We start from the raw sequence: 15,666 nt of genomic DNA, 5'->3' as shown, positions 1-15,666 counted from the left end.
ACAGAAACGGACGTTTTCGAAAATTGTCGAAATTCGGCATGTTTGCTACCTTTGTCGCGAGACCAGCCCACCGGCGCGCGCCAAAAAACCACAAATCCGGCGATCTTTGAGAATCGCCCGGACAATGACGCACGACATCGGCCGACGCCCGATGAACAATTTCCCGCACAGAAACGGACGTTTTCGAAAATTGTCGAAATTCGGCATGTTTGCTACCTTTGTCTCGAGACCAGCACACCGGCGCGCGCCAAAAAAACACAAATCCGGCGATCTTTGAGAATCGCCCGGACAATGACGCATCTCCATCTCCATCATCTCCATCTCCATCATCTCCATCATCTCCATCTCCATCATCTCCATCTCCATCATCTCCATCATCTCCATCTCTATCATCTCCATCTCCATCTCCATCATCTCCATCTCCATCATCTCCATCTCCATCATCTCCATCTCCATCATCTCCATCTCCATCATCTCCATCATCTCCATCTCCATCATCTACATCTCCATCATCTCCATCTCCATCATCTCCAACTCCATCATCTCCATCTCCATCATCTCCATCTCCATCTCCATCATCTCCATCTCCATCATCTCCATCTCCATCATCTCCATCTCCATCATCTCCATCTCCATCATCTCCATCTCCATCATCTCCATCTCCATCATCTCCATCTCCATCATCTCCATCTCCATCATCTCCATCTCCATCATCTCCATCTCCATCATCTCCATCTCCATCATCTCCATCTCCATCATCTCCATCTCCATCATCTCCATCTCCATCATCTCCATCTCCATCTCCATCATCTCCATCTCCATCATCTCCATCTCCATCATCTCCATCTCCATCATCTCCATCTCCATCATCTCCATCTCCATCATCTCCATCTCCATCATCTCCATCTCCATCATCTCCATCTCCATCATCAACATCTCCATCATCTCCATCTCCATCATCTCCATCTCCATCATCTCCATCTCCATCATCTCCATCTCCATCATCTCCATCTCCATCATCTCCATCTCCATCATCTCCATCTCCATCATCTCCATCTCCATCATCTCCATCTCCATCATCTCCATCTCCATCATCTCCATCTCCATCATCTCCATCTCCATCATCTCCATCTCCATCATCTCCATCTCCATCTCCATCATCTCCATCTCCATCATCTCCATCTCCATCATCTCCATCTCCATCATCTCCATCTCCATCATCTCCATCTCCATCATCTCCATCATCTCCATCTCCATCATCTCCATCTCCATCATCTCCATCTCCATCATCTCCATCTCCATCATCTCCATCTCCATCATCTCCATCTCCATCATCTCCATCTCGTCCATCTGGGAAGTTAAGCAACGTCGGGCCCGGTTAGTACTTGGATGGGTGACCGCCTGGGAATACCGGGTGTCGTAGGCGTTTTATAAGTTTTTTAGCATATTAAAAAGTACCTTATGTAGAAGTCATTTTTTATCAAAATTTTTGAAAATTAATATATTTGATATAACTGCTAAGCGACGCAAGTCATTTATTTTATTTTAAATATACACGGGTAATGATAAATGTGTTGGCTCACCACATCACATTGCCTACGACCATACTACGTTGAATACACCCCATCTCGTCCGATCTGGGAAGTTAAGCAACGTCGGGCCCGGTTAGTACTTGGATGGGTGACCGCCTGGGAATACCGGGTGTCGTAGATTTTATTTTAAATATACCTGGGTAATGTTAAATGTGTTGGCTCACCACATCACATTGCCTACGACTATACCACGTTGAATACACCCCATCTCGTGCGATCTGGAAAGTTAAGCAACGTCGGCCCCGGTTAGTACTTGGATGGGTGACCGCCTGGGAATACCGGGTGTCGTAGATTTTATTTTAAATATACCTGGGTAATGTTAAATGTGTTGGCTCACCAAATCACATTGTCTACGACCATACCACGTTAAATACACCCCATCTCGTCTGATCTGGGAAGTTAAGCAACGTCGGGCCCGGTTAGTACTTGGATGGGTGACCGCCTGGGAATACCGGGTGTCGTAGGCATTTTATAAGTTTTTTAGCATATTACAAAGTACTTTATGTATCAGTCATTTTTATCGAAATTTTTGAAAATGAATATATTTAGATATAATTGCCAAGCGACGCAAGACATATATTTTATTTTAAATATACATGGTTAATGTTAAATATGTTGGCTCACCACATCACATTGCCTACGACTATACCACGTTGAATACACCCCATCTCGTCCGATCTGGGAAGTTAAGCAACGTCGGGCCCGGTTAGTACTTGGATGGGTGACCGCCTGGGAATACCGGGTGTCGTAGATTTTATTTTAAATATACCTGGGTAATGTTAAATGTGTTGGCTCACCACATCACATTGCCTACGACCATACCACGTTGAATACACCCCATCTCGTCTGATCTGGGATGTTAAGCAACGTCGGGCCCGGTTAGTACTTGGATGGGTGACCGCCTGGGAATACCGGGTGTCGTAGGCGTTTTATAAGTTTTTTAGCATATTAAAAAGTACCTTATGTAGAAGTCATTTTTTATCAAAATTTTTGAAAATTAATATATTTGATATAACTGCTAAGCGACGCAAGTCATTTATTTTATTTTAAATATACACGGTTAATGATAAATGTGTTGGCTCACCACATCACATTGCCTACGACCATACCACGTTGAATACACCCCATCTCGTCCGATCTGGGAAGTTAAGCAACGTCGGGCCCGGTTAGTACTTGGATGGGTGACCGCCTGGGAATACCGGGTGTCGTAGGCATTTTATAAGTTTTTTAGCATATTAGAAAGTACCTTATGTATAAGTCATTTTTATCGAAATTTTTGAAAATTAATATATTTGATATAATTGCTAAGCGACACAAGTCATTTATTTTATTTTAAATATACACGGTTAATAATAAATGTGTTGGCTCACCAAATCACAATGCCTACGACCATACCACGTTGAGTACACCCCATCTCGTCCGATCTGGGAAGTTAAGCAACGTCGGGCCCGGTTAGTACTTGGATGGGTGACCGCCTGAGAATACCGGGTGTCGTAGGCGTTTTATAAGTTTTTTAGCATATTAAAAAGTACTTTATGTAGAAGTCATTTTTTATCAAAATTTTTGAAAATTAATATATTTGATATAACTGCTAAGCGACGCAAGTCATTTATTTTATTTTAAATATACACGGTTAATGATAAATGTGTTGGCTCACCACATCACATTGCCTACGACCATACCACGTTGAGTACACCCCATCTCGTCCGATCTGGGAAGTTAAGCAACGTCGGGCCCGGTTAGTACTTGGATGGGTGACCGCCTGGGAATACCGGGTGTCGTAGGCGTTTTATAAGTTTTTTAGCATATTAAAAAGTACTTTATGTAGAAGTCATTTTTTATCGAAATTTTTGAAAATGAATATATTTAGATATAATTGCCAAGCGACGCAAGACATATATTTTATTTTAAATATACATGGTTAATGTTAAATATGTTGGCTCACCACATCACATTGCCTACGACTATACCACGTTGAATACACCCCATCTCGTCCGATCTGGGAAGTTAAGCAACGTCGGGCCCGGTTAGTACTTGGATGGGTGACCGCCTGGGAATACCGGGTGTCGTAGATTTTATTTTAAATATACCTGGGTAATGTTAAATGTGTTGGCTCACCACATCACATTGCCTACGACCATACCACGTTGAATACACCCCATCTCGTCTGATCTGGGATGTTAAGCAACGTCGGGCCCGGTTAGTACTTGGATGGGTGACCGCCTGGGAATACCGGGTGTCGTAGGCGTTTTATAAGTTTTTTAGCATATTAAAAAGTACCTTATGTAGAAGTCATTTTTTATCAAAATTTTTGAAAATTAATATATTTGATATAACTGCTAAGCGACGCAAGTCATTTATTTTATTTTAAATATACACGGTTAATGATAAATGTGTTGGCTCACCACATCACATTGCCTACGACCATACCACGTTGAATACACCCCATCTCGTCCGATCTGGGAAGTTAAGCAACGTCGGGCCCGGTTAGTACTTGGATGGGTGACCGCCTGGGAATACCGGGTGTCGTAGGCATTTTATAAGTTTTTTAGCATATTAGAAAGTACCTTATGTATAAGTCATTTTTATCGAAATTTTTGAAAATTAATATATTTGATATAATTGCTAAGCGACACAAGTCATTTATTTTATTTTAAATATACACGGTTAATAATAAATGTGTTGGCTCACCAAATCACAATGCCTACGACCATACCACGTTGAGTACACCCCATCTCGTCCGATCTGGGAAGTTAAGCAACGTCGGGCCCGGTTAGTACTTGGATGGGTGACCGCCTGAGAATACCGGGTGTCGTAGGCGTTTTATAAGTTTTTTAGCATATTAAAAAGTACTTTATGTAGAAGTCATTTTTTATCAAAATTTTTGAAAATTAATATATTTGATATAACTGCTAAGCGACGCAAGTCATTTATTTTATTTTAAATATACACGGTTAATGATAAATGTGTTGGCTCACCACATCACATTGCCTACGACCATACCACGTTGAGTACACCCCATCTCGTCCGATCTGGGAAGTTAAGCAACGTCGGGCCCGGTTAGTACTTGGATGGGTGACCGCCTGGGAATACCGGGTGTCGTAGGCATTTTATAAGTTTTTTAGCATATTAGAAAGTACCTTATGTATAAGTCATTTTTATCGAAATTTTTGAAAATTAATATATTTGATATAATTGCTAAGCGACACAAGTCATTTATTTTATTTTAAATATACACGGTTAATAATAAATGTGTTGGCTCACCAAATCACAATGCCTACGACCATACCACGTTGAGTACACCCCATCTCGTCCGATCTGGGAAGTTAAGCAACGTCGGGCCCGGTTAGTACTTGGATGGGTGACCGCCTGAGAATACCGGGTGTCGTAGGCGTTTTATAAGTTTTTTAGCATATTAAAAAGTACTTTATGTAGAAGTCATTTTTTATCAAAATTTTTGAAAATTAATATATTTGATATAACTGCTAAGCGACGCAAGTCATTTATTTTATTTTAAATATACACGGTTAATGATAAATGTGTTGGCTCACCACATCACATTGCCTACGACCATACCACGTTGAGTACACCCCATCTCGTCCGATCTGGGAAGTTAAGCAACGTCGGGCCCGGTTAGTACTTGGATGGGTGACCGCCTGGGAATACCGGGTGTCGTAGGCGTTTTATAAGTTTTTTAGCATATTAAAAAGTACTTTATGTAAAAGTCATTTTTTATCAAAATTTTTAAAAATTAATGCATTTGATATAATTGCTAAGCGACACAAGTCATTTATTTTATTTTAAATATACACGGTTAATAATAAATGTGTTGGCTCACCAAATCACATTGCCTACGACCATACCACGTTGAGTACACTCCATCTCGTCCGATCTGGGAAGTTAAGCAACGTCGGGCCCGGTTAGTACTTGGATGGGTGACCGCCTGGGAATACCGGGTGTCGTAGGCAATTTATAAGTTTTTTAGCATATTAGAAAGTACTTTATGTAGAAGTCATTTTTAATCAAAATTTTTGAAAACTAATATATTTGATATAATTGCTAAGCGACGCAAGTCATTTATTTTATTTTAAATATACACGGGTAATGATAAATGTGTTGGCACATCACATTGCCTACGACCACACCACCTTGAGTACACCCCATCTCGTCCGATCTGGGAAGTTAAGCAACGTCGGGCCCGGTTAGTACTTGGATGGGTGACCGCCTGGGAATACCGGGTGTCGTAGATTTTATTTTAAATATACCTGGGTAATGTTAAATGTGTTGGCTCACCACATCACATTGCCTACGACCATACCACGTTGAATACACCCCATCTCGTCTGATCTGGGATGTTAAGCAACGTCGGGCCCGGTTAGTACTTGGATGGGTGACCGCCTGGGAATACCGGGTGTCGTAGGCGTTTTATAAGTTTTTTAGCATATTAAAAAGTACCTTATGTAGAAGTCATTTTTTATCAAAATTTTTGAAAATTAATATATTTGATATAATTGCTAAGCGACGCAAGTCATTTATTTTATTTTAAATATACACGGTTAATGATAAATGTGTTGGCTCACCACATCACATTGCCTACGACCATACCACGTTGAATACACCCCATCTCGTCCGATCTGGGAAGTTAAGCAATGTCGGGCCCGGTTAGTACTTGGATGGGTGACCGCCTGGGAATACCGGGTGTCGTAGGCATTTTATAAGTTTTTTAGCATATTAGAAAATACCTTATGTATAAGTCATTTTTATCGAAATTTTTGAAAATTAATATATTTGATATAATTGCTAAGCGACACAAGTCATTTATTTTATTTTAAATATACACGGTTAATAATAAATGTGTTGGCTCACCAAATCACAATGCCTACGACCATACCACGTTGAGTACACCCCATCTCGTCCGATCTGGGAAGTTAAGCAACGTCGGGCCCGGTTAGTACTTGGATGGGTGACCGCCTGGGAATACCGGGTGTCGTAGGCGTTTTATAAGTTTTTTAGCATATTAAAAAGTACTTTATGTAGAAGTCATTTTTTATCAAAATTTTTGAAAATTAATATATTTGATATAACTGCTAAGCGACGCAAGTCATTTATTTTATTTTAAATATACACGGTTAATGATAAATGTGTTGGCTCACCACATCACATTGCCTACGACCATACCACGTTGAGTACACCCCATCTCGTCCGATCTGGGAAGTTAAGCAACGTCGGGCCCGGTTAGTACTTGGATGGGTGACCGCCTGGGAATACCGGGTGTCGTAGGCATTTTATAAGTTTTTTAGCATATTAAAAAGTACCTTATGTAGAAGTCATTTTTATCGAAATTTTTGAAAATTAATATATTTGATTTAATTGCTAAGCGACACAAGTCATTTATTTTATTTTAAATATACACGGTTAATAATAAATGTGTTGGCTCACCAAATCACAATGCCTACGACCATACCACGTTGAGTACACCCCATCTCGTCCGATCTGGGAAGTTAAGCAACGTCGGGCCCGGTTAGTACTTGGATGGGTGACCGCCTGAGAATACCGGGTGTCGTAGGCGTTTTATAAGTTTTTTAGCATATTAAAAAGTACTTTATGTAGAAGTCATTTTTTATCAAAATTTTTGAAAATTAATATATTTGATATAACTGCTAAGCGACGCAAGTCATTTATTTTATTTTAAATATACACGGTTAATGATAAATGTGTTGGCTCACCACATCACATTGCCTACGACCATACCACGTTGAGTACACCCCATCTCGTCCGATCTGGGAAGTTAAGCAACGTCGGGCCCGGTTAGTACTTGGATGGGTGACCGCCTGGGAATACCGGGTGTCGTAGGCATTTTATAAGTTTTTTAGCATATTAGAAAGTACCTTATGTATAAGTCATTTTTATCGAAATTTTTGAAAATTAATATATTTGATATAATTGCTAAGCGACACAAGTCATTTATTTTATTTTAAATATACACGGTTAATAATAAATGTGTTGGCTCACCAAATCACAATGCCTACGACCATACCACGTTCAGTACACCCCATCTCGTCCGATCTGGGAAGTTAAGCAACGTCGGGCCCGGTTAGTACTTGGATGGGTGACCGCCTGAGAATACCGGGTGTCGTAGGCGTTTTATAAGTTTTTTAGCATATTAAAAAGTACTTTATGTAGAAGTCATTTTTTATCAAAATTTTTGAAAATTAATATATTTGATATAACTGCTAAGCGACGCAAGTCATTTATTTTATTTTAAATATACACGGTTAATGATAAATGTGTTGGCTCACCACATCACATTGCCTACGACCATACCACGTTGAGTACACCCCATCTCGTCCGATCTGGGAAGTTAAGCAACGTCGGGCCCGGTTAGTACTTGGATGGGTGACCGCCTGGGAATACCGGGTGTCGTAGGCGTTTTATAAGTTTTTTAGCATATTAAAAAGTACTTTATGTAGAAGTCATTTTTTATCGAAATTTTTGAAAATGAATATATTTAGATATAATTGCCAAGCGACGCAAGACATATATTTTATTTTAAATATACACGGTTAATGATAAATGTGTTGGCTCACCACATCACATTGCCTACGACCATACCACGTTGAGTACACCCCATCTCGTCCGATCTGGGAAGTTAAGCAACGTCGGGCCCGGTTAGTACTTGGATGGGTGACCGCCTGGGAATACCGGGTGTCGTAGGCGTTTTATAAGTTTTTTAGCATATTAAAAAGTACTTTATGTAAAAGTCATTTTTTATCAAAATTTTTAAAAATTAATGCATTTGATATAATTGCTAAGCGACACAAGTCATTTATTTTATTTTAAATATACACGGTTAATAATAAATGTGTTGGCTCACCAAATCACATTGCCTACGACCATACCACGTTGAGTACACTCCATCTCGTCCGATCTGGGAAGTTAAGCAACGTCGGGCCCGGTTAGTACTTGGATGGGTGACCGCCTGGGAATACCGGGTGTCGTAGGCAATTTATAAGTTTTTTAGCATATTAGAAAGTACTTTATGTAGAAGTCATTTTTAATCAAAATTTTTGAAAACTAATATATTTGATATAATTGCTAAGCGACGCAAGTCATTTATTTTATTTTAAATATACACGGGTAATGATAAATGTGTTGGCACATCACATTGCCTACGACCACACCACCTTGAGTACACCCCATCTCGTCCGATCTGGGAAGTTAAGCAACGTCGGGCCCGGTTAGTACTTGGATGGGTGACCGCCTGGGAATACCGGGTGTCGTAGATTTTATTTTAAATATACCTGGGTAATGTTAAATGTGTTGGCTCACCACATCACATTGCCTACGATCATACCACGTTGAATACACCCCATCTCGTCTGATCTGGGATGTTAAGCAACGTCGGGCCCGGTTAGTACTTCGATGGGTGACCGCCTGGGAATACCGGGTGTCGTAGGCGTTTTATAAGTTTTTTAGCATATTAAAAAGTACCTTATGTGGAAGTCATTTTTTATCAAAATTTTTGAAAATTAATATATTTGATATAATTGCTAAGCGACGCAAGTCATTTATTTTATTTTAAATATACACGGTTAATGATAAATGTGTTGGCTCACCACATCACATTGCCTACGACCATACCACGTTGAATACACCCCATCTCGTCCGATCTGGGAAGTTAAGCAATGTCGGGCCCGGTTAGTACTTGGATGGGTGACCGCCTGGGAATACCGGGTGTCGTAGGCATTTTATAAGTTTTTTAGCATATTAGAAAATACCTTATGTATAAGTCATTTTTATCGAAATTTTTGAAAATTAATATATTTGATATAATTGCTAAGCGACACAAGTCATTTATTTTATTTTAAATATACACGGTTAATAATAAATGTGTTGGCTCACCAAATCACAATGCCTACGACCATACCACGTTGAGTACACCCCATCTCGTCCGATCTGGGAAGTTAAGCAACGTCGGGCCCGGTTAGTACTTGGATGGGTGACCGCCTGGGAATACCGGGTGTCGTAGGCGTTTTATAAGTTTTTTAGCATATTAAAAAGTACTTTATGTAGAAGTCATTTTTTATCAAAATTTTTGAAAATAAATATATTTGATATAACTGCTAAGCGACGCAAGTCATTTATTTTATTTTAAATATACACGGTTAATGATAAATGTGTTGGCTCACCACATCACATTGCCTACGACCATACCACGTTGAGTACACCCCATCTCGTCCGATCTGGGAAGTTAAGCAACGTCGGGCCCGGTTAGTACTTGGATGGGTGACCGCCTGGGAATACCGGGTGTCGTAGGCGTTTTATAAGTTTTTTAGCATATTAAAAAGTACCTTATGTAGAAGTCATTTTTTATCAAAATTTTTGAAAATTAATATATTTGATATAACTGCTAAGCGACGCAAGTCATTTATTTTATTTTAAATATACACGGGTAATGATAAATGTGTTGGCTCACCACATCACATTGCCTACGACCATACTACGTTGAATACACCCCATCTCGTCCGATCTGGGAAGTTAAGCAACGTCGGGCCCGGTTAGTACTTGGATGGGTGACCGCCTGGGAATACCGGGTGTCGTAGATTTTATTTTAAATATACCTGGGTAATGTTAAATGTGTTGGCTCACCACATCACATTGCCTACGACTATACCACGTTGAATACACCCCATCTCGTCCGATCTGTAAAGTTAAGCAACGTCGGCCCCGGTTAGTACTTGGATGGATGACCGCCTGGGTATACCGGGTGTCGTAGGCATTTTTTAAGTTTTTTAGCATATTAGAAAGTACCTTATGTATAAGTCATTTTTATCGAAATTTTTAAAAATTAATATATTTGATATAATTGCTAAGCGACGCAAGTCATTTATTTTATTTTAAATATACACGGGTAATGTTAAATGTGTTGGCACATCACATTGCCTACGATCATACCACGTTGAATACACCCCATCTCGTCCGATCTGGGAAGTTAAACAACGTCGGGCCCGGTTAGTACTTGGATGGGTGACCGCCTGGGAATACCGGGTGTCGTAGGCATTTTATAAGTTTTTTAGCATATTACAAAGTACTTTATGTATAAGTCATTTTTATCGAAATTTTTGAAAATGAATATATTTAGATATAATTGCCAAGCGACGCAAGACATATATTTTATTTTAAATATACATGGTTAATGTTAAATGTGTTGGCTCACCACATCACATTGCCTACGACCATACCACGTTGAATACACCCCATCTCGTCTGATCTGGGATGTTAAGCAACGTCGGGCCCGGTTAGTACTTGGATGGGTGACCGCCTGGGAATACCGGGTGTCGTAGGCGTTTTATAAGTTTTTTAGCATATTAAAAAGTACCTTATGTGGAAGTCATTTTTTATCAAAATTTTTGAAAATTAATATATTTGATATAATTGCTAAGCGACGCAAGTCATTTATTTTATTTTAAATATACACGGTTAATGATAAATGTGTTGGCTCACCACATCACATTGCCTACGACCATACCACGTTGAATACACCCCATCTCGTCCGATCTGGGAAGTTAAGCAATGTCGGGCCCGGTTAGTACTTGGATGGGTGACCGCCTGGGAATACCGGGTGTCGTAGGCATTTTATAAGTTTTTTAGCATATTAGAAAATACCTTATGTATAAGTCATTTTTATCGAAATTTTTGAAAATTAATATATTTGATATAATTGCTAAGCGACACAAGTCATTTATTTTATTTTAAATATACACGGTTAATAATAAATGTGTTGGCTCACCAAATCACAATGCCTACGACCATACCACGTTGAGTACACCCCATCTCGTCCGATCTGGGAAGTTAAGCAACGTCGGGCCCGGTTAGTACTTGGATGGGTGACCGCCTGGGAATACCGGGTGTCGTAGGCGTTTTATAAGTTTTTTAGCATATTAAAAAGTACTTTATGTAGAAGTCATTTTTTATCAAAATTTTTGAAAATAAATATATTTGATATAACTGCTAAGCGACGCAAGTCATTTATTTTATTTTAAATATACACGGTTAATGATAAATGTGTTGGCTCACCACATCACATTGCCTACGACCATACCACGTTGAGTACACCCCATCTCGTCCGATCTGGGAAGTTAAGCAACGTCGGGCCCGGTTAGTACTTGGATGCGTGACCGCCTGGGAATACCGGGTGTCGTAGGCGTTTTATAAGTTTTTTAGCATATTAAAAAGTACCTTATGTAGAAGTCATTTTTTATCAAAATTTTTGAAAATTAATATATTTGATATAACTGCTAAGCGACGCAAGTCATTTATTTTATTTTAAATATACACGGGTAATGATAAATGTGTTGGCTCACCACATCACATTGCCTACGACCATACTACGTTGAATACACCCCATCTCGTCCGATCTGGGAAGTTAAGCAACGTCGGGCCCGGTTAGTACTTGGATGGGTGACCGCCTGGGAATACCGGGTGTCGTAGATTTTATTTTAAATATACCTGGGTAATGTTAAATGTGTTGGCTCACCACATCACATTGCCTACGACTATACCACGTTGAATACACCCCATCTCGTCCGATCTGTAAAGTTAAGCAACGTCGGCCCCGGTTAGTACTTGGATGGATGACCGCCTGGGTATACCGGGTGTCGTAGGCATTTTTTAAGTTTTTTAGCATATTAGAAAGTACCTTATGTATAAGTCATTTTTATCGAAATTTTTAAAAATTAATATATTTGATATAATTGCTAAGCGACGCAAGTCATTTATTTTATTTTAAATATACACGGGTAATGTTAAATGTGTTGGCACATCACATTGCCTACGATCATACCACGTTGAATACACCCCATCTCGTCCGATCTGGGAAGTTAAACAACGTCGGGCCCGGTTAGTACTTGGATGGGTGACCGCCTGGGAATACCGGGTGTCGTAGGCATTTTATAAGTTTTTTAGCATATTACAAAGTACTTTATGTATAAGTCATTTTTATCGAAATTTTTGAAAATGAATATATTTAGATATAATTGCCAAGCGACGCAAGACATATATTTTATTTTAAATATACATGGTTAATGTTAAATATGTTGGCTCACCACATCACATTGCCTACGACTATACCACGTTGAATACACCCCATCTCGTCCGATCTGGGAAGTTAAGCAACGTCGGGCCCGGTTAGTACTTGGATGGGTGACCGCCTGGGAATACCGGGTGTCGTAGGCGTTTTATAAGTTTTTTAGCATATTAAAAAGTACTTTATGTAGAAGTCATTTTTTATCAAAATTTTTGAAAATTAATATATTTGATATAACTGCTAAGCGACGGAAGTCATTTATTTTATTTTAAATATACACGGTTAATGATAAATGTGTTGGCTCACCACATCACATTGCCTACGACCATACCACGTTGAGTACACCCCATCTCGTCCGATCTGGGAAGTTAAGCAACGTCGGGCCCGGTTAGTACTTGGATGGGTGACCGCCTGGGAATACCGGGTGTCGTAGGCGTTTTATAAGTTTTTTAGCATATTAAAAAGTACCTTATGTAGAAGTCATTTTTTATCAAAATTTTTGAAAATTAATATATTTGATATAACTGCTAAGCGACGCAAGTCATTTATTTTATTTTAAATATACACGGGTAATGATAAATGTGTTGGCTCACCACATCACATTGCCTACGACCATACTACGTTGAATACACCCCATCTCGTCCGATCTGGGAAGTTAAGCAACGTCGGGCCCGGTTAGTACTTGGATGGGTGACCGCCTGGGAATACCGGGTGTCGTAGATTTTATTTTAAATATACCTGGGTAATGTTAAATGTGTTGGCTCACCACATCACATTGCCTACGACTATACCACGTTGAATACACCCCATCTCGTCCGATCTGGAAAGTTAAGCAACGTCGGCCCCGGTTAGTACTTGGATGGATGACCGCCTGGGTATACCGGGTGTCGTAGGCGTTTTATAAGTTTTTTAGCATATTAAAAAGTACTTTATGTAAAAGTCATTTTTTATCAAAATTTTTGAAAATTAATATATTTGATATAACTGCTAAGCGACGGAAGTCATTTATTTTATTTTAAATATACACGGTTAATGATAAATGTGTTGGCTCACCACATCACATTGCCTACGACCATACCACGTTGAGTACACCCCATCTCGTCCGATCTGGGAAGTTAAGCAACGTCGGGCCCGGTTAGTACTTGGATGGGTGACCGCCTGGGAATACCGGGTGTCGTAGGCGTTTTATAAGTTTTTTAGCATATTAAAAAGTACCTTATGTAGAAGTCATTTTTTATCAAAATTTTTGAAAATTAATATATTTGATATAACTGCTAAGCGACGCAAGTCATTTATTTTATTTTAAATATACACGGGTAATGATAAATGTGTTGGCTCACCACATCACATTGCCTACGACCATACTACGTTGAATACACCCCATCTCGTCCGATCTGGGAAGTTAAGCAACGTCGGGCCCGGTTAGTACTTGGATGGGTGACCGCCTGGGAATACCGGGTGTCGTAGATTTTATTTTAAATATACCTGGGTAATGTTAAATGTGTTGGCTCACCACATCACATTGCCTACGACCATACCACGTTGAGTACACCCCATCTCGTCCGATCTGGAAAGTTAAGCAACGTCGGCCCCGGTTAGTACTTGGATGGATGACCGCCTGGGTATACCGGGTGTCGTAGGCGTTTTATAAGTTTTTTAGCATATTAAAAAGTACTTTATGTAAAAGTCATTTTTTATCAAAATTTTTAAAAATTAATGCATTTGATATAATTGCTAAGCGACACAAGTCATTTATTTTATTTTAAATATACACGGTTAATAATAAATGTGTTGGCTCACCAAATCACATTGCCTACGACCATACCACGTTGAGTACACTCCATCTCGTCCGATCTGGGAAGTTAAGCAACGTCGGGCCCGGTTAGTACTTGGATGGGTGACCGCCTGGGAATACCGGGTGTCGTAGGCAATTTATAAGTTTTTTAGCATATTAGAAAGTACTTTATGTAGAAGTCATTTTTAATCAAAATTTTTGAAAACTAATATATTTGATATAATTGCTAAGCGACGCAAGTCATTTATTTTATTTTAAATATACACGGGTAATGATAAATGTGTTGGCACATCACATTGCCTACGACCACACCACCTTGAGTACACCCCATCTCGTCCGATCTGGGAAGTTAAGCAACGTCGGGCCCGGTTAGTACTTGGATGGGTGACCGCCTGGGAATACCGGGTGTCGTAGATTTTATTTTAAATATACCTGGGTAATGTTAAATGTGTTGGCTCACCACATCACATTGCCTACGACCATACCACGTTGAATACACCCCATCTCGTCCGATCTGGGAAGTTAAGCAATGTCGGGCCCGGTTAGTACTTGGATGGGTGACCGCCTGGGAATACCGGGTGTCGTAGGCATTTTATAAGTTTTTTAGCATATTAGAAAATACCTTATGTATAAGTCATTTTTATCGAAATTTTTGAAAATTAATATATTTGATATAATTGCTAAGCGACACAAGTCATTTATTTTATTTTAAATATACACGGTTAATAATAAATGTGTTGGCTCACCAAATCACAATGCCTACGACCATACCACGTTGAGTACACCCCATCTCGTCCGATCTGGGAAGTTAAGCAACGTCGGGCCCGGTTAGTACTTGGATGGGTGACCGCCTGAGAATACCGGGTGTCGTAGGCGTTTTATAAGTTTTTTAGCATATTAAAAAGTACTTTATGTAGAAGTCATTTTTTATCAAAATTTTTGAAAATTAATATATTTGATATAACTGCTAAGCGACGCAAGTCATTTATTTTATTTTAAATATACACGGTTAATGATAAATGTGTTGGCTCACCACATCACATTGCCTACGACCATACCACGTTGAGTACACCCCATCTCGTCCGATCTGGGAAGTTAAGCAACGTCGGGCCCGGTTAGTACTTGGATGGGTGACCGCCTGGGAATACCGGGTGTCGTAGGCATTTTATAAGTTTTTTAGCATATTAGAAAGT

At 39.5% G+C, this 15,666-nt stretch overlaps 52 non-coding genes and 2 pseudogenes across 52 annotated transcripts; all 54 read left to right on the top strand.

The window, feature by feature from the left end:
- The first annotated feature begins 1,594 nt into the window (after positions 1-1,594).
- Positions 1,595-1,713, top strand: LOC145756654 (5S ribosomal RNA). Its single transcript, XR_014284761.1, has one exon. It is a non-coding gene; the product is annotated as a 5S ribosomal RNA (ribosomal RNA).
- Positions 1,714-1,767: 54 nt separating this feature from the next.
- On the top strand, positions 1,768-1,886 carry LOC145757170 (5S ribosomal RNA). The gene has a single exon (XR_014285249.1). It is a non-coding gene; the product is annotated as a 5S ribosomal RNA (ribosomal RNA).
- A 54-nt stretch (positions 1,887-1,940) lies between these two features.
- LOC145756487 (5S ribosomal RNA) lies at positions 1,941-2,059 on the top strand. Its single transcript, XR_014284603.1, has one exon. It is a non-coding gene; the product is annotated as a 5S ribosomal RNA (ribosomal RNA).
- Positions 2,060-2,227: 168 nt separating this feature from the next.
- Positions 2,228-2,346, top strand: LOC145756520 (5S ribosomal RNA). The gene has a single exon (XR_014284634.1). It is a non-coding gene; the product is annotated as a 5S ribosomal RNA (ribosomal RNA).
- A 54-nt stretch (positions 2,347-2,400) lies between these two features.
- Positions 2,401-2,519, top strand: LOC145756413 (5S ribosomal RNA). The gene has a single exon (XR_014284535.1). It is a non-coding gene; the product is annotated as a 5S ribosomal RNA (ribosomal RNA).
- Positions 2,520-2,687: 168 nt separating this feature from the next.
- LOC145756628 (5S ribosomal RNA) lies at positions 2,688-2,806 on the top strand. Its single transcript, XR_014284737.1, has one exon. It is a non-coding gene; the product is annotated as a 5S ribosomal RNA (ribosomal RNA).
- A 167-nt stretch (positions 2,807-2,973) lies between these two features.
- Positions 2,974-3,092, top strand: LOC145756230 (5S ribosomal RNA). The gene has a single exon (XR_014284361.1). It is a non-coding gene; the product is annotated as a 5S ribosomal RNA (ribosomal RNA).
- A 168-nt stretch (positions 3,093-3,260) lies between these two features.
- On the top strand, positions 3,261-3,379 carry LOC145756124 (5S ribosomal RNA). Its single transcript, XR_014284262.1, has one exon. It is a non-coding gene; the product is annotated as a 5S ribosomal RNA (ribosomal RNA).
- A 169-nt stretch (positions 3,380-3,548) lies between these two features.
- On the top strand, positions 3,549-3,667 carry LOC145756519 (5S ribosomal RNA). Its single transcript, XR_014284633.1, has one exon. It is a non-coding gene; the product is annotated as a 5S ribosomal RNA (ribosomal RNA).
- Positions 3,668-3,721: 54 nt separating this feature from the next.
- LOC145756412 (5S ribosomal RNA) lies at positions 3,722-3,840 on the top strand. The gene has a single exon (XR_014284534.1). It is a non-coding gene; the product is annotated as a 5S ribosomal RNA (ribosomal RNA).
- Positions 3,841-4,008: 168 nt separating this feature from the next.
- LOC145756511 (5S ribosomal RNA) lies at positions 4,009-4,127 on the top strand. The gene has a single exon (XR_014284626.1). It is a non-coding gene; the product is annotated as a 5S ribosomal RNA (ribosomal RNA).
- Positions 4,128-4,294: 167 nt separating this feature from the next.
- On the top strand, positions 4,295-4,413 carry LOC145756229 (5S ribosomal RNA). The gene has a single exon (XR_014284360.1). It is a non-coding gene; the product is annotated as a 5S ribosomal RNA (ribosomal RNA).
- Positions 4,414-4,581: 168 nt separating this feature from the next.
- Positions 4,582-4,700, top strand: LOC145758327 (5S ribosomal RNA). Its single transcript, XR_014286297.1, has one exon. It is a non-coding gene; the product is annotated as a 5S ribosomal RNA (ribosomal RNA).
- A 167-nt stretch (positions 4,701-4,867) lies between these two features.
- On the top strand, positions 4,868-4,986 carry LOC145756228 (5S ribosomal RNA). The gene has a single exon (XR_014284359.1). It is a non-coding gene; the product is annotated as a 5S ribosomal RNA (ribosomal RNA).
- Positions 4,987-5,154: 168 nt separating this feature from the next.
- On the top strand, positions 5,155-5,273 carry LOC145756123 (5S ribosomal RNA). The gene has a single exon (XR_014284261.1). It is a non-coding gene; the product is annotated as a 5S ribosomal RNA (ribosomal RNA).
- A 168-nt stretch (positions 5,274-5,441) lies between these two features.
- Positions 5,442-5,560, top strand: LOC145756359 (5S ribosomal RNA). The gene has a single exon (XR_014284483.1). It is a non-coding gene; the product is annotated as a 5S ribosomal RNA (ribosomal RNA).
- A 163-nt stretch (positions 5,561-5,723) lies between these two features.
- LOC145757090 (5S ribosomal RNA) lies at positions 5,724-5,842 on the top strand. Its single transcript, XR_014285175.1, has one exon. It is a non-coding gene; the product is annotated as a 5S ribosomal RNA (ribosomal RNA).
- Positions 5,843-5,896: 54 nt separating this feature from the next.
- On the top strand, positions 5,897-6,015 carry LOC145756411 (5S ribosomal RNA). The gene has a single exon (XR_014284533.1). It is a non-coding gene; the product is annotated as a 5S ribosomal RNA (ribosomal RNA).
- A 168-nt stretch (positions 6,016-6,183) lies between these two features.
- On the top strand, positions 6,184-6,302 carry LOC145757686 (5S ribosomal RNA). The gene has a single exon (XR_014285709.1). It is a non-coding gene; the product is annotated as a 5S ribosomal RNA (ribosomal RNA).
- Positions 6,303-6,469: 167 nt separating this feature from the next.
- Positions 6,470-6,588, top strand: LOC145756122 (5S ribosomal RNA). Its single transcript, XR_014284260.1, has one exon. It is a non-coding gene; the product is annotated as a 5S ribosomal RNA (ribosomal RNA).
- Positions 6,589-6,756: 168 nt separating this feature from the next.
- Positions 6,757-6,875, top strand: LOC145758316 (5S ribosomal RNA). The gene has a single exon (XR_014286286.1). It is a non-coding gene; the product is annotated as a 5S ribosomal RNA (ribosomal RNA).
- Positions 6,876-7,042: 167 nt separating this feature from the next.
- Positions 7,043-7,161, top strand: LOC145756227 (5S ribosomal RNA). The gene has a single exon (XR_014284358.1). It is a non-coding gene; the product is annotated as a 5S ribosomal RNA (ribosomal RNA).
- Positions 7,162-7,329: 168 nt separating this feature from the next.
- Positions 7,330-7,448, top strand: LOC145758304 (5S ribosomal RNA). The gene has a single exon (XR_014286275.1). It is a non-coding gene; the product is annotated as a 5S ribosomal RNA (ribosomal RNA).
- A 167-nt stretch (positions 7,449-7,615) lies between these two features.
- On the top strand, positions 7,616-7,734 carry LOC145756772 (5S ribosomal RNA). The gene has a single exon (XR_014284873.1). It is a non-coding gene; the product is annotated as a 5S ribosomal RNA (ribosomal RNA).
- Positions 7,735-7,902: 168 nt separating this feature from the next.
- LOC145756121 (5S ribosomal RNA) lies at positions 7,903-8,021 on the top strand. Its single transcript, XR_014284259.1, has one exon. It is a non-coding gene; the product is annotated as a 5S ribosomal RNA (ribosomal RNA).
- A 169-nt stretch (positions 8,022-8,190) lies between these two features.
- LOC145756120 (5S ribosomal RNA) lies at positions 8,191-8,309 on the top strand. The gene has a single exon (XR_014284258.1). It is a non-coding gene; the product is annotated as a 5S ribosomal RNA (ribosomal RNA).
- A 168-nt stretch (positions 8,310-8,477) lies between these two features.
- Positions 8,478-8,596, top strand: LOC145756358 (5S ribosomal RNA). Its single transcript, XR_014284482.1, has one exon. It is a non-coding gene; the product is annotated as a 5S ribosomal RNA (ribosomal RNA).
- Positions 8,597-8,759: 163 nt separating this feature from the next.
- Positions 8,760-8,878, top strand: LOC145757089 (5S ribosomal RNA). The gene has a single exon (XR_014285174.1). It is a non-coding gene; the product is annotated as a 5S ribosomal RNA (ribosomal RNA).
- Positions 8,879-8,932: 54 nt separating this feature from the next.
- LOC145756663 (5S ribosomal RNA) lies at positions 8,933-9,051 on the top strand. The gene has a single exon (XR_014284770.1). It is a non-coding gene; the product is annotated as a 5S ribosomal RNA (ribosomal RNA).
- Positions 9,052-9,219: 168 nt separating this feature from the next.
- LOC145757568 (5S ribosomal RNA) lies at positions 9,220-9,338 on the top strand. Its single transcript, XR_014285601.1, has one exon. It is a non-coding gene; the product is annotated as a 5S ribosomal RNA (ribosomal RNA).
- Positions 9,339-9,505: 167 nt separating this feature from the next.
- Positions 9,506-9,624, top strand: LOC145756119 (5S ribosomal RNA). The gene has a single exon (XR_014284257.1). It is a non-coding gene; the product is annotated as a 5S ribosomal RNA (ribosomal RNA).
- Positions 9,625-9,792: 168 nt separating this feature from the next.
- Positions 9,793-9,911, top strand: LOC145756118 (5S ribosomal RNA). The gene has a single exon (XR_014284256.1). It is a non-coding gene; the product is annotated as a 5S ribosomal RNA (ribosomal RNA).
- A 168-nt stretch (positions 9,912-10,079) lies between these two features.
- LOC145756653 (5S ribosomal RNA) lies at positions 10,080-10,198 on the top strand. The gene has a single exon (XR_014284760.1). It is a non-coding gene; the product is annotated as a 5S ribosomal RNA (ribosomal RNA).
- Positions 10,199-10,252: 54 nt separating this feature from the next.
- On the top strand, positions 10,253-10,371 carry LOC145757201 (5S ribosomal RNA; annotated as a pseudogene).
- A 162-nt stretch (positions 10,372-10,533) lies between these two features.
- Positions 10,534-10,652, top strand: LOC145758505 (5S ribosomal RNA). The gene has a single exon (XR_014286462.1). It is a non-coding gene; the product is annotated as a 5S ribosomal RNA (ribosomal RNA).
- A 168-nt stretch (positions 10,653-10,820) lies between these two features.
- LOC145756409 (5S ribosomal RNA) lies at positions 10,821-10,939 on the top strand. The gene has a single exon (XR_014284531.1). It is a non-coding gene; the product is annotated as a 5S ribosomal RNA (ribosomal RNA).
- A 168-nt stretch (positions 10,940-11,107) lies between these two features.
- LOC145757452 (5S ribosomal RNA) lies at positions 11,108-11,226 on the top strand. The gene has a single exon (XR_014285490.1). It is a non-coding gene; the product is annotated as a 5S ribosomal RNA (ribosomal RNA).
- Positions 11,227-11,393: 167 nt separating this feature from the next.
- LOC145756117 (5S ribosomal RNA) lies at positions 11,394-11,512 on the top strand. The gene has a single exon (XR_014284255.1). It is a non-coding gene; the product is annotated as a 5S ribosomal RNA (ribosomal RNA).
- A 168-nt stretch (positions 11,513-11,680) lies between these two features.
- Positions 11,681-11,799, top strand: LOC145756928 (5S ribosomal RNA). Its single transcript, XR_014285023.1, has one exon. It is a non-coding gene; the product is annotated as a 5S ribosomal RNA (ribosomal RNA).
- Positions 11,800-11,967: 168 nt separating this feature from the next.
- LOC145756652 (5S ribosomal RNA) lies at positions 11,968-12,086 on the top strand. The gene has a single exon (XR_014284759.1). It is a non-coding gene; the product is annotated as a 5S ribosomal RNA (ribosomal RNA).
- Positions 12,087-12,140: 54 nt separating this feature from the next.
- LOC145757200 (5S ribosomal RNA) lies at positions 12,141-12,259 on the top strand (annotated as a pseudogene).
- Positions 12,260-12,421: 162 nt separating this feature from the next.
- Positions 12,422-12,540, top strand: LOC145758504 (5S ribosomal RNA). Its single transcript, XR_014286461.1, has one exon. It is a non-coding gene; the product is annotated as a 5S ribosomal RNA (ribosomal RNA).
- Positions 12,541-12,708: 168 nt separating this feature from the next.
- Positions 12,709-12,827, top strand: LOC145758492 (5S ribosomal RNA). The gene has a single exon (XR_014286450.1). It is a non-coding gene; the product is annotated as a 5S ribosomal RNA (ribosomal RNA).
- Positions 12,828-12,995: 168 nt separating this feature from the next.
- On the top strand, positions 12,996-13,114 carry LOC145756115 (5S ribosomal RNA). The gene has a single exon (XR_014284253.1). It is a non-coding gene; the product is annotated as a 5S ribosomal RNA (ribosomal RNA).
- A 168-nt stretch (positions 13,115-13,282) lies between these two features.
- On the top strand, positions 13,283-13,401 carry LOC145756651 (5S ribosomal RNA). Its single transcript, XR_014284758.1, has one exon. It is a non-coding gene; the product is annotated as a 5S ribosomal RNA (ribosomal RNA).
- A 54-nt stretch (positions 13,402-13,455) lies between these two features.
- On the top strand, positions 13,456-13,574 carry LOC145757177 (5S ribosomal RNA). Its single transcript, XR_014285256.1, has one exon. It is a non-coding gene; the product is annotated as a 5S ribosomal RNA (ribosomal RNA).
- Positions 13,575-13,742: 168 nt separating this feature from the next.
- LOC145756114 (5S ribosomal RNA) lies at positions 13,743-13,861 on the top strand. The gene has a single exon (XR_014284252.1). It is a non-coding gene; the product is annotated as a 5S ribosomal RNA (ribosomal RNA).
- Positions 13,862-14,029: 168 nt separating this feature from the next.
- On the top strand, positions 14,030-14,148 carry LOC145756650 (5S ribosomal RNA). Its single transcript, XR_014284757.1, has one exon. It is a non-coding gene; the product is annotated as a 5S ribosomal RNA (ribosomal RNA).
- Positions 14,149-14,202: 54 nt separating this feature from the next.
- LOC145757184 (5S ribosomal RNA) lies at positions 14,203-14,321 on the top strand. The gene has a single exon (XR_014285263.1). It is a non-coding gene; the product is annotated as a 5S ribosomal RNA (ribosomal RNA).
- A 168-nt stretch (positions 14,322-14,489) lies between these two features.
- Positions 14,490-14,608, top strand: LOC145756356 (5S ribosomal RNA). Its single transcript, XR_014284481.1, has one exon. It is a non-coding gene; the product is annotated as a 5S ribosomal RNA (ribosomal RNA).
- A 163-nt stretch (positions 14,609-14,771) lies between these two features.
- LOC145757088 (5S ribosomal RNA) lies at positions 14,772-14,890 on the top strand. Its single transcript, XR_014285173.1, has one exon. It is a non-coding gene; the product is annotated as a 5S ribosomal RNA (ribosomal RNA).
- A 54-nt stretch (positions 14,891-14,944) lies between these two features.
- Positions 14,945-15,063, top strand: LOC145757335 (5S ribosomal RNA). Its single transcript, XR_014285377.1, has one exon. It is a non-coding gene; the product is annotated as a 5S ribosomal RNA (ribosomal RNA).
- A 167-nt stretch (positions 15,064-15,230) lies between these two features.
- LOC145756226 (5S ribosomal RNA) lies at positions 15,231-15,349 on the top strand. Its single transcript, XR_014284357.1, has one exon. It is a non-coding gene; the product is annotated as a 5S ribosomal RNA (ribosomal RNA).
- Positions 15,350-15,517: 168 nt separating this feature from the next.
- LOC145758292 (5S ribosomal RNA) lies at positions 15,518-15,636 on the top strand. The gene has a single exon (XR_014286264.1). It is a non-coding gene; the product is annotated as a 5S ribosomal RNA (ribosomal RNA).
- Positions 15,637-15,666: the final 30 nt, after the last annotated feature.

This window comes from Corella eumyota, chromosome 6 (assembly GCF_963082875.1).
Source record: "Corella eumyota chromosome 6, kaCorEumy4.1, whole genome shotgun sequence".
In the NCBI taxonomy this organism is placed as follows: Eukaryota; Metazoa; Chordata; class Ascidiacea; order Phlebobranchia; family Corellidae; genus Corella; species Corella eumyota.
Note: the sequence above shows the minus strand (reverse complement) of the source record. Positions and strands in the feature narration are given on the sequence as shown.